Consider the following 17142-nt stretch of genomic DNA (forward strand, 5'->3'; position numbering starts at 1 on the left):
GAGTTGGGACATATGTAACTTCCAAATCTTGACACACCCCGACCCGGGATGTCCACTAGGACTCCGAATTGAGTTGCGCTGGCCAACACCTAGAAGATGACGAAGCCATAAAGTGCCTAAATACCATAGTACGCTGGTAAGCGGGAAGGAACCCACTTCACATGTGACGTTAGAGTATAAGTAAATACAGTAGAATGGATTAAGAATCGTACCTTCAAAAGAATCTCCAATACTAAGAATCGCCACGAATCTTCGACGATAAGAAAACTCAGCTAATAAAATCTAGAGGGTGAAAACAAGACAAGGGTGAATGACCCTGAAGATAAAATTTTAATAGAAACTATATAAAACATTATAACCCCTCGCTACAACACCTGTATAATTTTCAGAAAAATTATAAATATACCACAACACATCATCTCATCAGTAATATCAAATAATCATGTGAATAATAATTCATACTAGCATGCAAGTCAGAGTTACCTATCGTGACCTGTACGACTCACCCATATCTCATCACATATACTTGCTCATCGCATATTTCATCACATATGCTAGCTCATCACATATTCATCACATATGCTAGCTCATCACATATTCATCACATATGCTAGCTCATTATATATTCATCACATATGCTAGCTCATCACATATTCATCACATATGCTAGCGCATTACATCACATATGCTAGCTCATCACATATTCATCACATATGCTAGCTCATTACATATTCATCACATATGCTAGCGCTCATCACATATTCATCACATATGCTAGCTTATCACATATTCAAAATATATGCTAGCTCATTAGTTGGATTCACCTCTTGTGACTTGTACGACTTATCCGTAGCTCAATAAGTATACCTGCACACGAGTCGGAACCACCACACTTTCATTAAGTATAACAAGATTTTGTGGTATTCACTAATGTAAATATTTTAAATTGAAGATCGAATTCATTCATTGTATTCATATAGGGTCAAGGAGTGTAGTTGTAAAAAATCATTAAAATCGGAGTTAAAATAACTGTTAAATCGTGATTTTTCTTTTATAACCGTTGAAAGGTTTTTTCCCGTTACTTGATCTCTATATGTTTGTTTTTTGCAATTTTTGGCATATGCGATCTGAAAGTATATACAAACATGTTTGATGGTTGGATCGTTGAAACTAGTTTTACAGAATGCGTATCCCATCAAAACAATAGATTCACTAACACTTAAGATTTTATTCATACTCTCATTAAGTATAACATAAGATTTCGTGGTATCCACTAGTGTAAATATTTTAAATTGAAGATCGAATTCATTCATTGTATTCATATAGGATCAAGGAGTGTAGCTGTAAAAAAATCATCAAAATCGGAGTTAAAATAACTGTTAAATCGTGATTTTTTGTTTTATAACCGTCGAAAAATTTTGTTCAGTTACTTAATTTCTGAATGTTTCTTTTTTTCAATTTTTGGCGTATGCGATCTCGAAGTATATACAAACATGTTTGATGGTTGGATCGTTGAAACTAGTTTCGTAGAATGCGTATCCCATCAGAACAATAGATTCACTAACAATTAAGAGTTTATTCGTACTTTCATTAAGTATAACATAAGATTTTGTGGTATCCATTAGTGTAAATATTTTAAATTGAAGATCGAATTCATTCATTGTATTCATATAGGATCAAGGAGTGTAGCTGTAAAAATCATCAAAATTGGAGTTAAAATAACCGTTAAATCGTGATTTTTCGTTTTATAACCGTCGAAAAGTTTTGTTCAGTTACTTAATGTCTGAATGTTTCTTTTTTGCAATTTTTGGCGTATGCGATCTGGAAGTATATACAAACATGTTTGACGGTTGGATCGTTGAAACTAGTTTCGTAGAATGCGTATCCCATCAAAACAATAGATTCACTAACACTTAAGAGTTTATTCGTACTTTCATCCACTAGTGTAAATACTTTAAATTGAAGATCGAATTCATTCATTGTATTCATATAGGGTCAAGGAGTGTAGCTATAAAAAATCATAAAAATCGGAGTTAAAATAACCGTTAAATCGTGATTGTTCATTTTATAACCGTCAAAAAGTTTTGTTCGGTTACTTGATCTCTGAATGTTTTTTTTTTTGCGATTTTTTAATGATGGGATCTTAAAGCATATACAAACAAGTTTGACGGTTGGATCGTTGAAATTAGTTTTGTATAATTCGTATCCCATCAAGTTCAATGGTATATATATATTTATTAAGTAGATTTAAATCTATTTATTTTGTATGTATAATTATTATAGTTTTTCGGGGTATAAAATTTAATTTAAAATTAAATATATATATAATTATTATAGTTAATATTTTGGGGGTATAATTATTATAGTATATATAATTATTATAATTATTATAGTTAATTTAATATATATATATATATATAATTATAGTATTTTTAGGGTTATAAAATTATTAAATTAATATTTTGCTTATCGTGTATCGTGTTACCCACGTGTACACCCGAATCAACCTGTTATCTTAATAGGTGCTTATCGGGTTACCCGATAACGACCCGATTCATTATCGTGTCGACCCAAACACCTGTTAATTTCGTGTCGTGTCGTGTCTGGTTATCGGGTCATGTCAAGAATTGCCAGGCCTAGTCTGCGCTACGACTCTCTAGCACGAATATCGAGATGTCACGAACGATCATCACCTAGAACAAATATTCAATCACGTTTCAGAATTCTTATCAATAGAACACGTAACTTACATAAAACACATCCCAATGACGTTCTAGAATGATTTGAGACCCATTGACCAAAAGTCAACCGTCGGTCAAAGATCAACGGTAGGGTTCACAACCCTACGTAACTCAATCTGAAAGATCCGCATCTCGGATTTCTGATCCGTAACTTCCAAAGATCCACATTGTTCTTCTAAAACATCATACTAAAGTTTCATTACGATCTAACGGTTAGATCTCCGTTAATTGCCAATTCAAGTGGCAGTCAACGTTTTATTTTACGAACTTACAAATCCAATTTGGGAAGATCTGTACATTAGATTTCCAATCCATAAATTTCTAATATCCTTAAATATTACATACTATAATGTATTAAAGTTTGGTGATGATCTAACAGTCGGATCGTCAATTCACATAATGATCAAGTAGCGGTCTTTATCAAAACTATGTTTAAACGAGGAGATTTCATCAATTGGACTTCACCTATGGAATTGGGGTGTCAAACTTAGCTTAGAAGGGTCAAGGGGTGACTCGGCTCACGTGCCGCCGCACACGGCGGTTGGCCGTCCCGATTTGCTGAAAAATTCAACTATCTCTAAAAATTCTTAAATTTTATAGAAAGGGTAAATTACATAGTAACCCCTCAGGTTTGATGTCTATTACAACCCCATACAACATCTTTATAACATTTCACTTTCATACATTAAGTACTATTTTATTTCAATATTATACATTCGTTAGATTTTTCATCCATTAATCTGTTAAATGCTGACATGGCTACCACATTTGTGCCACGTGACTGCCAAATGTGTGCCACATGGCCAAAAAAATAATTAATTTTTTTTTAAAAAAAAAAACCTGATTCTTCTAATTAAAAAAAAAAAGACCTAAAAACAAAAGCTGAAAACACCTCCCCACAACCCCAAACCCAGAAACCTTATCTCCCTTCCCCCCCCCCCCCCCGGTCGCGGACGCCCCACCCTCCCACATGACCCACGTAGACTCATCTCATTCCCCCTCCCCACAACCCCGAAAACCCCTCCACCCACATGACCCACGCAGGCCCACCTTCCTCCCCTCTCCCCGCGACCCCGAAAACCTAGAAACCTTATTCCCCCCCCCCAATCCGAACCCTACTCCCCGACATAACGCCGAGTGGGCTCTCAAATAAGCTTGTCGGCTCATCTTTCGGCTTCGACAACGAGGTATGTATTTGATTTTGTCTTTCAAATTTTGAATTTTTTCAATGCTTGGTTTGTGGTGGTCTGGATGGAGTTAGGTTTGTTAAGGATGGGTGGGGTTGCATATGAGAGAAGGGAGAAATGGCTCAGTGAAGGTGGAGGTGGGGTGGGTAGAGGGGGTGAGGATAATGTTTCTGGGTTTGTTTGCGGGGGTTTGGGTTTTAATTTTTTTTTTTTAAAGATTCAGGTTTTAAAAAAAAAAATTAAAAATTATTTTTTTGGCCACGTGACACACATTGGCAGCCACGTCAGCATTTAACGGATTAATGGATGAAAAATCTAACGGATGTATTGTATTGACATAAAATAGTACTTGAGGTATGAAAGTGAAATGTTTTAAAGATGTTGTATGGGGTTGTAATAGACATCAAACTTGAGGGGTTACTATGTAATTTACCCTTATAGAAATGAATATCTTTATAGTAGAGCAAGTTTTATACTTGTGACCACGTCTAATTTGGCCAGGAAAGGCTCCAATTTCACTCAAACCCGTTGGAACCCTAAAATGGGTGAACTTCAATTCTCATTCCTTGGTGTTCCAACTCCCCTACAACTGGTTTGGTCTTGATCTTGGGTTTATGGAGAGTTGATTAAGGGTGGTAGTGGGTGGTGAAACTCGCCGGAATGGAGGAATCATCGTTGAGCACCTTCGGTGCTTCGGTGAAGTTCCTCGCGAGTTAGGACGTAAAATCCCTCAAATTTGGATGGAGATGGTAGAGGAAAGTTGGTATAGTAGATTGCAGGAGATGAATATGTGAAATTCACTGAAAAATGGTGGAGATTGGCCGAAATTTTGGCCGGATCATAACTAGGTTCATGGAGTGCACAAGTTGGAAGGAAAAAGGGAAATAGTTTCTCTCCTGTCTTCATTGGCTGGTTCCCTGTCTTTAACATACCTGATTGGTCCCTAATGTCTTTCCTTGAAACCGATTGGTCAGTCTTCCCACAAGGTGGGAGTTTAACAATTGTTTAAAACTAACTTTAAATAACCAATTCAAATGTCCGCAACTATATCGTTATAATCCGGACTCGTGAACAGTCTTCGCCTATGCGTTCGTACCAACGAGTACTACAAAAATACGCCCAAAAAAAAGAGTCACATGTTCCTCTAGACGATGATCAACAAAAGTAAAAAATCCTTGCCTCTAGGGCATTTTCGTCAATTCCCTCAATTAAAATAAATAAAAACGTAATTTTAGGGATGGGTTGTCACAATTTACCCATCTTAAAAAAAAATTCCGTCCCTAAAATTTGAAATCATTTGCTAAACATAATGTACTCCAGAAGATGGGAAAAAGTCTATATATGTATATTCTTATAAGCCTTATATGTATATTTCTATCTCTATCTAGCACGAGGCCTTTTGAGAACTCACTGGCTTCGGGTTCCATCGGAACTTTGAAGTTAAGCGAGTTCGTGCGAGAGCAATCCCAAGATGGGTGACCCATTGGGAAGTTCTCATGTGAGTTCCTAGAAACAAAACCGTGAGGGCGTGGTCGGGGCCCAAAGCGGACAATATCGTGTTACGACCGAGTCGAGCCCGGGATGTGACAATTTGGTATCAAAGCCAATCCCTGGCCGGAAGTGTGCCGACGAGGACGTTAGGCCCCTAAGGGGGGTGAATTGTAACATCCCATATCGCCTAGGGGAGTGGATCTTGTAAGCCTTATATGTATATTCCTATCTTTACCTAGCACGAGACCTTTTGGGAACTCACTGTCTTCGGGTTTCATCGGAACTCCGAAGTTAAGCGAGTTCGTGCGAGAGCAATCCCAGGATGGGTGACCCATTGGGAAGTTCTCATGTGAGTTCCCAGAAATAAAACCGTGAAGGGGTGGTCGGTGCCAAGGAAGAAAATATCGGTAATATCGGAAATATCGGAAATATCGGTAGTCCGAAAATACGGAAATATCGATGGAAATATCGGGATAATATCGATATCGATAAAAATTACATGGAAACCACGGAAATTGTAAGAAAAACTTGGAAATTTTTATTGAAACTTTGCAGGATGTTTATTTAGTCAATTATCTATTAGTTTATCACAAAAAATTGGAAGGAAATGCATTGCATGATGGATTTAACATTATCAAGTTGATTATATAGCGAGCTGACAAACATTGTGAGTGTAGAAAATATGTAGAAATTAATGAAAGAAGTCTAAACACACCATAATCATTTATATATAATGAATTAGTACAATATTTTACACTTTATACATTGCATGGTAAGATACATGAGTGACTTAGTACCACATAGAGTTCCTATGAGGTTCAAAATTTTCACTATCTTCATCATCTCTATGTGTAGAGTGAGTGTATTTTGAAGAGTAGTTAGCAACCATGGCAATGGTTTTCAAGAACCAAAACCCAAAAGTCAATAAGAAATCGAATACTTCGGTATTTTTCGGGATTACCAAACAAATGGGATTTGGAAACCAATCCCATATCGAAAATTTTGGTATTTTTCGGGATGGGATTCTCGAACTTCAGGATGGTTTTGGTTTGGGATTTTTCGGTTTGGGTTTGGGACTTTTTCGGTTTGGTTTGGGATTTTTCGGAATTTTTTCCAGCCCTACCATGTAAGTGACCAAATAAAAAATAGAAAAATTAAAAACCACATGCCATTGACTAAGTAATTAATTGACACAATTTAAAATATAATACCACAAAAAATTTGGAAAATGTGCAAATTTGTTTCTTGTAAAAAGAATTCAAAACAAAAGCATATATATAAATATTGTAGCATATTATCACAACAACATGAGTGGTATGGTGGTTAAGGCGCTAAGGAGTTAATGTGGGAGGGGTTCAGACCCCTCTGTGTTCAAAATTGTGACTTTTCAAAATTTTCAGGAATTTTTGAACAAAATATCGCGATATTATAGCTAATATCGCGATATTAGGCGATATTATCGATAATATCGCGATATTTTGACGAAAACTCATTGGATACTCATTAAAATATCGTTAACCCAAAAAAACGAAAATATCGGCGATATTTCGCCGATATTTTGGATATTTTCTTCCATGGTCGGTGCCTAAAGCGGAGAATATCGTGCAACGGTGGAGTCGAGCTCGGGATGTAGTGGGGGCCCGGGCCAGGATGTGACAATTATTGTGACAACCCGTCCCTAAAATTACGTTTTTATTTATTTTAATCGAGGGAATTGACGAAAATGCCCTAGAGGCAAGGATTTTTTTACTTCTGTTGATCATCGTCTAAAGGAACGTATGACTTATTCTTTTGGCGTATTTGTGTAGTACTCGTTGGTACGAACGCATAGGCGAAGACCGTTCGCGAGTCCAAATTATAACGGTATAGTTATGGACGTTTGAATTGGTTATTTAAAGTTAGTTTTAAATAATTGTTAAACTCCCACCTTGTGGGAAGACTGACCAATTGGCTTCAAGGAAAGACATTTGGGACCAATCAGGTATGTTAAGACAGGGAACCAGCCAATGAAGACAAATGAGAGAAACTATTTCCGTTTTTCCTTCCAACCCGTGCACTCTATGAACCCAGTTATGATCCGGCCAAAATTCTGGCCAATCTCCACCATTTTTTAGTGAATTTCACACATTTTGTGAGAATTCCAACTTTCTTCTGCTACTACCTTTTTGGAGAAAAGAAAGAATATCATTTACATAAATCACATCTCACAGGTGAAGTACCAATTGCCCGGGCCGGGATGTGACAATTATCACATTAATGCTATAAGGACTTTAATAAAAAATTGAAAACTAATAAGGTCTCAGTCATCAAGTTCAATCGAAGAAATTTACAAATGTTATTAAGTCTAATATCTTTTTCTTTTCCTATGGTTTTGAAGAATGTACCCATGTTCTGTTTTGGTACAATAATTTTTTGTTGTTAATTTTGATGAATGTACCTATATTTAGATATACATATATATATATATATGTGTGTGTGTGTGTGTGTGTGTGTGTGTACACAATATAATAGAGAGTATACTTTATATTTTATTATTTTTAATCTCACAAATTATTGGTTTTATTTAAAATCTCATTAATATAAACAAATACAAATTTCAATTTTTAATTTTTAATTTAAAACTATATTAACTTACATTATTACATTAATGTCAAGGACTTTGATCAAAAACTAAAAACATATAAGGTTTCAATGTAAGAATATTAATAGTTAGGGACCGCATCCAAAGTGTTCCTATATAATTTTAAATAGTTGACATAAAAAGTCTAGTTTTGAAGTAAGATAATCCAAGCCATGAATTCTTATACCAAACACAAGATATATTTATCTGGTTTGGGAATTACTTTTACATGACTAAATCACTTGTAGAGAAAATATCTTTGGGTTCTAAATAAGGTAGCTTCTTGCAAGAAAAACTAGTTATGTACTTCTTGCAGAAAACATTTCAAGTGATTTTTTAGAAATCTTTTTTCTTCTTCTAAGAATTAGTTTATAAATTAATTTTTCTAAAAAAGTTCAGTCATATAAAGGTACATCTCTCTAACGAGCCATAGAATTCTGCCCCTTAGTCCAACTTACACCGAATAATAAACAGAATTAAGTCTTAACCAAGCCTATCCAAGCTAATCCTAAAAGCTATTCCTATCCAAGTCAATAATGTGTACCAAACACACCATAATAATAGTGCCTCCGATCGAACAGGTTGAACAGGGATAACCAACCAATTCAACAGCCCTAGCATCCATCATTTCACCTTCTTCAGCATTTTAAACTATGGCTTCCGGAGATGAAACCCCAACAAGTTTTCAGTTAACTTCTTTTATCATTAGCTGTCCGTATAAGAAATATAGTACAACTTCGATAATTTAATATCTGATAAATTAATAATCTTAGTTAAGAAATATTTTTTGTTGGGCCCAGCTTGAGGATTACATGCTAAATTAATAATTCACTAATTTATAAGATAAGACATTATAGAAAATTCATATAAGTCCCATATAATATAAATTAGTAATTTTCTGATGCATACTGCTTATGATTCGATTATTATGACTCAATCATTGTTTGTTTCTTCTTGAAATTGATGTCACCTAGGATCTCATCTCTACCTTTTCTTAACATAATAAGAAGTTCTTGTGTGATTTTCTCATACTACAACAAAAATTATTCAATGTCATCATCGCTTGATCGTATTTGATATCGTCCCTTGACTCACTTGTAAGTTGAATTTTCTCACACCCACTGTTGCAATTGTTTTTTTTAGTGCTATTTTAGATACTCTTTATTATACTCGCACAATGCTTTATGCATTTCATCCGTAATTGTTGATTTCTTTACACCTTTGAGGTCAAAAACCACTGTTGTATGTGTGATGTGTTGTGTTACTAAGGCTTTTTTTTATATATATTTAAATCGATCTTTTCCTTGAGGATAACATGCTTAATTAATATTTAGCTAATTTATAAGATAAGACATTACAGACCCTGCGTAAAGCGGGAGCCTTGTGCACTGGGTACGACCTTTTTTTTTTTTTTATAAGATAAGACATTACAGAAAATTCATATAAATCCCACATAATATATAAATTAATAATTTTTTGATACATACTGCTTATGATTTGATTATGAGGCATTTCTAAAATATGACTCAATCATTGTTTGTTTCTTCTTGAAATTGATGTCACCTTGGATCTCATCTCTTACATTTCTTAACATGATAAGAAGTTCTGGTGTGATTTTCTCATACTGCAACAAAAATTATTCAATGTCATCATCTCTTGATCGTATTTGATATCGTCCCTTGACTCAGTTATAAGTAAAAACACCCACTGTTGCAATTGTTTTTAGTGCTATTTTAGATACTCTTTATTATGCTCGCACAATGCTTTATCCATTTCATCCGTCATTGTCGATTTCTTTACACCTTTGAGGTGAGAAACCATTGTTGTATGTATGATATGTTGTGTTACTAAGGCTTTTGTTTATTTAAATCGATCTTTTCCTTGGTTAAATGTTCATAAAATGGAATATTGTAGTACATTAAACAATCTACAACATTTTTTGAAAAAAGTAAGTAGATTCATAAATTTTACTTAGTTAAACAAATATATAGAATTGTTAGTTCATAAAACGAGAAACAAAATACAATGTGCAATATTTAAAAAAAAGTTATTATTTAATCGAGAATATAAGTTATTTAGTCAATAAACTAATAAATTATTAATTTATCAATTATTTATATTCCGCTAAACTAATAGAATTCCTTGGTCCTAAAAGCTATTAATTTATAAAAGTTTAACTGTAATCTTCATTAGCAATGTAATCTTTTTTTAGGCGAATTAGCAATGTAATCTTATTTTACCATTTTTTATCAACTTAAATTTCGCTACATGCACGTTTATAACAATAATTAGATAAGCTAAATTTGTTAATCAACAAGATAAGCTTAGACCGTAGATATATGATATGCATTTACCTGGAAAATCAACAAGATAAGCTTAGACCGTGGTTCAGACATAAAATGACAAACCCACCTAGGATTCGCTTTACATTGCATAATTTATTAATCGATTTGAACAAGGGTTATCATCCTATGTGTGTATACACGCACGAGGGATAATTCCTATATACAACAGCAGATGAAGTTCGAGAATTCATGTATACATCGAAACAAATTTAGACCTGGGTTTCACCGGGCTCTTCTCATCGAAGATTACAAAAGCTAAGCTTTTCCGAATTATTTTTTGGTGCATAAAGTCTTCTGTTTAACTCTGACAGCCCAAATGGGTATCATGAGTTCGATTATTTTCCAACTGAATGACTAGCATTATGAACCTCATGCCCATATATGCACGTACAGGGCTCAAATTACTATTAAGAAGAGAGTAAGGGAGACAGTACGTGATCCATTCGCACGTAAGGAAGGGGTCGACATATATAAGCAAGTTACCTTCCTTTATTGTTAAGTTGTGTAAAATTACCTATGCATGATTGGTAAATAGTAATTAAATATATATGGTACTATAAATAATCAATATGGTGCGTAGCATATTTTAATACAATGATATATATATATGCACACTAAATAGTGAGGAAATTAATAGGTATTGAACTCATCATTTCTTAAAATTTGAACCTATGACTCTCTTGTATAGTGGATTGGAGAAACCCAATATCATACAAGAGCAATGTAATAAAAGAACAACATTTTTAGATTGTGTACAAAACCAATCCCTCAAAAAATTTGATAAAAAAAATCAATACTATAAACATCTTTTAGTAACCTAGATTTAAGCATTGTAATTGGTTTTTTACCGTGCCAATTTTATCCTCGCTCAAATTTTTTTCTTTTTTGTCAACTCATAATATTTTGTATAGTTTAATGTCATTTGTAATGATGAAATTAGGACAATATTGTTTGAGTAAATGTAGAAATATAGAGATTAATCAGAAAAAATGACTTTGAGGTACGACTTGAATTGTTTCTTTAAAGTGTTATTTTTCCCCACTCGAATGAGTTTGTTAAAGGGTTCTTGGCAAATCACTTACAGGATACAACAAATTATGGAACATTTGATTAGCAAAACCAAATTATATTCCCTTAGAAATAACTAGAAAGGAATTGTATGAATGTGATAGAAAGAGAAGAGAGAACAAGAAAATTGTGTAGATAATAAATTTCTGAATGGATCTTCTCTTCTGTCAATGTTATCAATATATAGAGAGAATCGCTCCTGTTTAAGTTAATCAAAAGTACATAACTTTTGAAGTCATATTAGTTCAAAGAGGTCACGTCTGTTGGAACATATACAATGCATTATCTAAAAGGTATTTCAATGGGTATACACGATGCAAAGAACCAAATACCCAAAGATGATATATGTTAAGAAAAGGAATACATTTGTTCACAATGCATCATGTCTTTTTGCCAAATAGGAAAAGGTGCAGTGTTTAATTTCAAAGATTATGATTGTTGGGTACACACCATTCAGAATCTAAAATATACTGACCTTCCTTAAACCAATAATATTTCAACACTTGTCCATTTAATATTCATAAGTTCGTAACCAAACACCAATCCCACTTTATACTCATAACCAAACATCCCCTTTTTCAGTTTTCTCTTACCCCTGCGGTTGCAAATCTGCTCAGCCTCATTTTCTTTCATGTCAATTAAAACAAAACCTTTCATGGAACCATAGACGGGGTGGGAACGACGAAGGTGACATGGTTAGGTCGACGAAGGGTGACAAGGTTGGGTCGACGGAGGATATGGGGTGGAAACAACGAAGGGGATTGGGTACTCCCTGGCAGGGCTAGTCCTGAGATTTTAGGGGCCATGTGCGAAAGTAAGTCGAAAACCCAGAATAATGCTAAAATCATAATTGGCTTTTAGTTGTATTCTTTAAATAATAATAGGACAAAGAATTTTATTAAAACAACACGTGGTGTCGTGTATTAGTGTTTTCCATTGATTTTAAGAGGTCTAGGGTTCGAACCTTGGTGTCATTTTTTGTGAAAATTCATGCATTTAATTTATAAAGAATTAAAAAAAATGAAAATAAACCAAGGCAAGATTCAAACTCTCCCCAGGAGGAAACAAAGTAGTGCTAACAAATCATGTTTGTCAACTACCTACACATTTAAATATATATACATATATGCATGTAAAAATAAAAAATCGTGAACCACTAGCACTCCCTCAGGGCCGGCTCTACTCTCTGATGAGGGATTAGGCCCCCAAATTTGGGGTCGCCCAAAAAAGAAAGGATTGGGGGCGGTCTCGCTGAAGAAAATGGGCCGGGTTGGATTCGCCTGAGAAGAAAGGGGTTGGGGGTAGGCTTGTCGGAGAAGTGAGGGATTGAGGGTTGGTCTCACTATAGACGAGAGGGGGATTGAGGGTTTTTTTGGCACATAGTTAAGAAGAGAGAAAGAAGATGTATGGTGTTTGGTTATCAAGATAGTAGGAGTTTGGGAAAAAATTTATTTGACATGTGTTAAAATTTTAGTGGGCCATGTAGGATGGCTAGCAAAATCTTCTTCAAGCTTTCCCCCTGAATCTTCTTCAAAATATCCATCTTAACTAGAAAATGTAAATAATTTACGTCTTTGCATCTTCTATTAGAGATGCAAATTTTAGATGTAAATCCCCATTTCACTTTACATAATGTAAATATGAGTTATACTTCAATGCATGAGAGAGATGTAAATATGGAATCTCATTTACATTTTTCTCTCTTCGACTAGCAAAGCCTACCTCATAAAGATTTAAAAACAAATGCAAATATAGATTTTTGTTTATATCTTCTGGTGAGATGAATAGTTTACATTTTGCCATTGGAGAGCTTTCTGGCCAAGATAAGAAATATATAAAATGTCAATTTCAAGGCATTTTGCATCCACTGAGATACTCTTAGAAATGTTCTGATAAGGACTTTCATTATTTACTAATGCTTAGTCCAGTATTATTTCTCTTCTCAAAGTTAATTTTTTTTACATGTAAATTCTTGTAAAAGATAAAAGATCATTTATCATGGAATGTGATACCCTTATTATTAATTGTCATCGTGATTCATGATACAATCGAATTTTCATAACCCGACTTGGATTTTAAAACCACAGCAAAACTCAACTTGGATTTTAAAACCATAGCAAGTGGCCTATGTAAGACATATTCTGAAATCACAACAACAAGACATTAGGATCACGAATAAATCAAATCAATATAAAATAGAGATTAACTAATTATATTAAACCTATCTGTGGAATACGGAAGACATTGCAGATTTCTAGGTTGTCTTCTACTTCCAGTACTTCAATAATATCTCTCTGCTATATGAATAGGGTTCAACGTATATGAGAGATTAGGCGTATGGAAGCAGGGACTTAACCATAGTATTTATATCATTAGGGTTTAATCACAACCAGCCTATTATTGGTTGTGAAAGTCAAACCCTATCACTTAAGTGTTTAAGTCCCACCATGATACTATATCTTTGTAGTGAAATCCATCAGATTTCTTTAGGTCAATTGCAAAGGATAAGACTCCATAATCTTTATTTCATTAGGACTATTAGATTACTTAAGTTGTTAACAACTCAATAAACAAGTGGCCTACAACATAAGTAATCCAATACATCATTCATTGTCATTCACAACCTTACATTCTCCCACTTGAATGTTAATGATTTATCCTAACAAATAAGAACTCATGGTGATCACTGAGTCTTCATAAGTATGCAACAACCTTTCCTAGCAACCTGTCACTTTGAATCGAATGCAGAACCAAAGAAAACAAAGAACAACTTGGTCTGTTCCTTGCACTCCAAGATCACATACACATTCAACTTAAAGCACTTTGTTGCTAACAAAGTCATGGTGTCAAGAGCTAATAGTCAAAACATTAGCTCACAAAGTCATGGTGTCAAGAGCTAGTAGTTCACAAAAGAACTCAACAACGTTGGTAACAACATCCAACTTTTCTGTCAATTTAGAATATGATAAGAGAATAAGTAAAATACGACATACTATTTACAAAATTAGGATCTCTTATTAAAACTTATGAACAAAACTTAAACAAAAGAAAAAGAACTCTTAAAATATCAGCCACTAACACTTCAAAATTTTTAACACAAAATGTAATCTCTTACTCCCACTGATTAAAAGAGACAAAATTATATAAATTATTATTACTCCCACTGATTAAGAGAGTAAAAAAAACTTTGTAAAAGTCTACAGAATGAAACAGATACCTTTCAAATACTCCCATTAGCAAAACATTAGTCATGGGATCTAAAACATAAAATTTGTGAGCTCAACATCTTTATTCTAGATATATGTAGGGAAGTGACCCTTGTGACTGAAAAAACTATACAAAATCATTTGGTCAGTTTTGTTCATCTAACATTTGACAGAAATAGAAAACTTTAACTAAATGTTTTCTTACTGCATCAAAAACATATAATTCTAGAATCATCTTTAGACAGAAACTAATTATATTAGGTTTGCATAGCTAAAACATAAAATACAAGTGCAAACGTATATAGCTTCAACACTTTTGAGCAGATGAAGTATATGCAATCTTGTCAATTTCATGTTTCATTATACATTGATTTATAGTTGTATTGAATAAGAAAACACTTTTGAGCAGATTAATTATTCATCAATAACATATAAATTACAAGTCCAATTTCTTGAACAACAAACAAGAATTAATAAGCAAAACACTTTTGAGCAGAATATACTCATTAACCCTTCTTGAATTTCCCACAAGATTAGTTGCATATATAAAATATAAACTAGTATGATAATGTACATTTTATCTGCCAAAACTATGACCATTAAAAGCATGCAAAATTGATGAGTGTGAAGCCCATAATACATTATTTCTCCCACTTGGGCAAACACTCAAAATTTCAAGATTAAACACTAGAGAAAGTGGTTTTCATATAACAAAATATAGGCTAGTTGAATCAATAAAGATAGTGTACACAATCCATTATATAATATAACATGGCAAATTTTTACAAAGTTTGGAGTTAGAAAAATCTATCAAAATTGTAATCAAATAGGACACGTTGCAAGGTATGCAAAACTCCATCAATGTTTCCCAAGCTCCACCAAAATTTCAGATTTAATCATAATTTAAATAAAACCAATTTACAATCTTTAATATGCTCAAAACACGAAAATTTCTTAAATAAATTTGTTGAGTCACAAAATATTTGGTTTGGACATAATAAACCAATCTATATGTATCAAAATTAGGATTATATAAGGAACAATATCTCAACATCATTAATCGATAAAGGTGACAAGTGATTAGATAAACCAATGGCTACAAAATTTATTTTAGTGTATGAGAGAAGACACATATGTGTTAAAGATTAGGTCATAAATTAAAATGAAACCTAATAAGAGAATCCAAACTTAAAATTTATGTTTTAATTCTAAAACAAAGTCGATTAAAGTAAACACATAGATATCTCAACAACATCAATTTTTCAACAATAATTTTAATCCAATTTAGAACTCACAGAAAATTAAGGAAAAAGATTGGCAAATTTACCTACTCATTCTCGATTCTGTAAGATTCATCATGGAAGTAGTCGAGTTGTGGAGGATCGAACCAACTCTAAATTGCATGATTGTTACATTATCTCGCACTCATGATCAACATCACCATGTACTCTATGAATATAGGCTAGAGAGTAAGACGCTCAAATCACATCTGCGAACAAGGAAATATTTTACTGGCAGAAACATACTGTTTAGTGTTTATGCTGGTGGCATTACTATGTCTTTGACATAAAGTGGACACGTCTCCATAAAGCTTGATACGGAGAAAACTATGTTGTTAAAAGCATAGAAGTGTTAATTAAGATAATCTATTCATAATCCGATTCAAAAGATTTAGAACCACACAATGTTGCATGCAGTGACAATCTAATAATGTTTTGTCATAATCCGATCAAGTCCAGCCAGAGTCCAGCCAATTTGGAGCACAATTGGGTTTGAAACATATGGGAAATAGTGTTTTCACCGCCGTAACCCCAAGCAATAAACAAAGAATCTTAACAAGTTATTCCAAGAGAGTAATTAAAAAACCACCAACATGGTGATATTCGTTTGATTACGGTTGTCTCATAAGACAACATTCATGATATGAGTTGGATGTAAGTGTGTGTTGTCATATGCGGCAGCCGTACTGATGACTCGCCCTCTCCGAGTGAGAGATAAGAAACTAGTTGTTTGGACGTGAGCCAACCATTATTTACCTATTTTAAATATGGGAGTGTGATTGCATTTTGAACACTAGGGTTTAACAAGTTAAATTCAGCTTACTACAGATGGGAAAAAATTTCATTGTGACGGGAATACGGGTGGTACACCATGTGTTTTTATGTAAATGGTGAAATTTTTTATTTTTTAAATTATTTACTTTTTAACAATCATATCCCGCCATTTGTATAGTGACACATGGTGTACCATCTCGTGTGATGGTCACACTAAAAAATCTCTCCTACCGTTGCAGCTTATACACCAAACGCGTTGATCCTAATAGTTTAAGCTGTTATAATGCGAGCCTCAGCCAACCATTAGATTTTGTTCCAAAAGCGAATCAAAATATGCTACATTATTCACCTATATACTTGAGACATACATATAATTACCCAAACTCAGTAAAATCCAGGAGAACTCTCCTTCTTATGATTAATCTAAAGA

The sequence above is a fragment of the Malus domestica genome, chromosome 03 (genome assembly GCF_042453785.1).
Source record: "Malus domestica chromosome 03, GDT2T_hap1".
In the NCBI taxonomy this organism is placed as follows: Eukaryota; Viridiplantae; Streptophyta; class Magnoliopsida; order Rosales; family Rosaceae; genus Malus; species Malus domestica.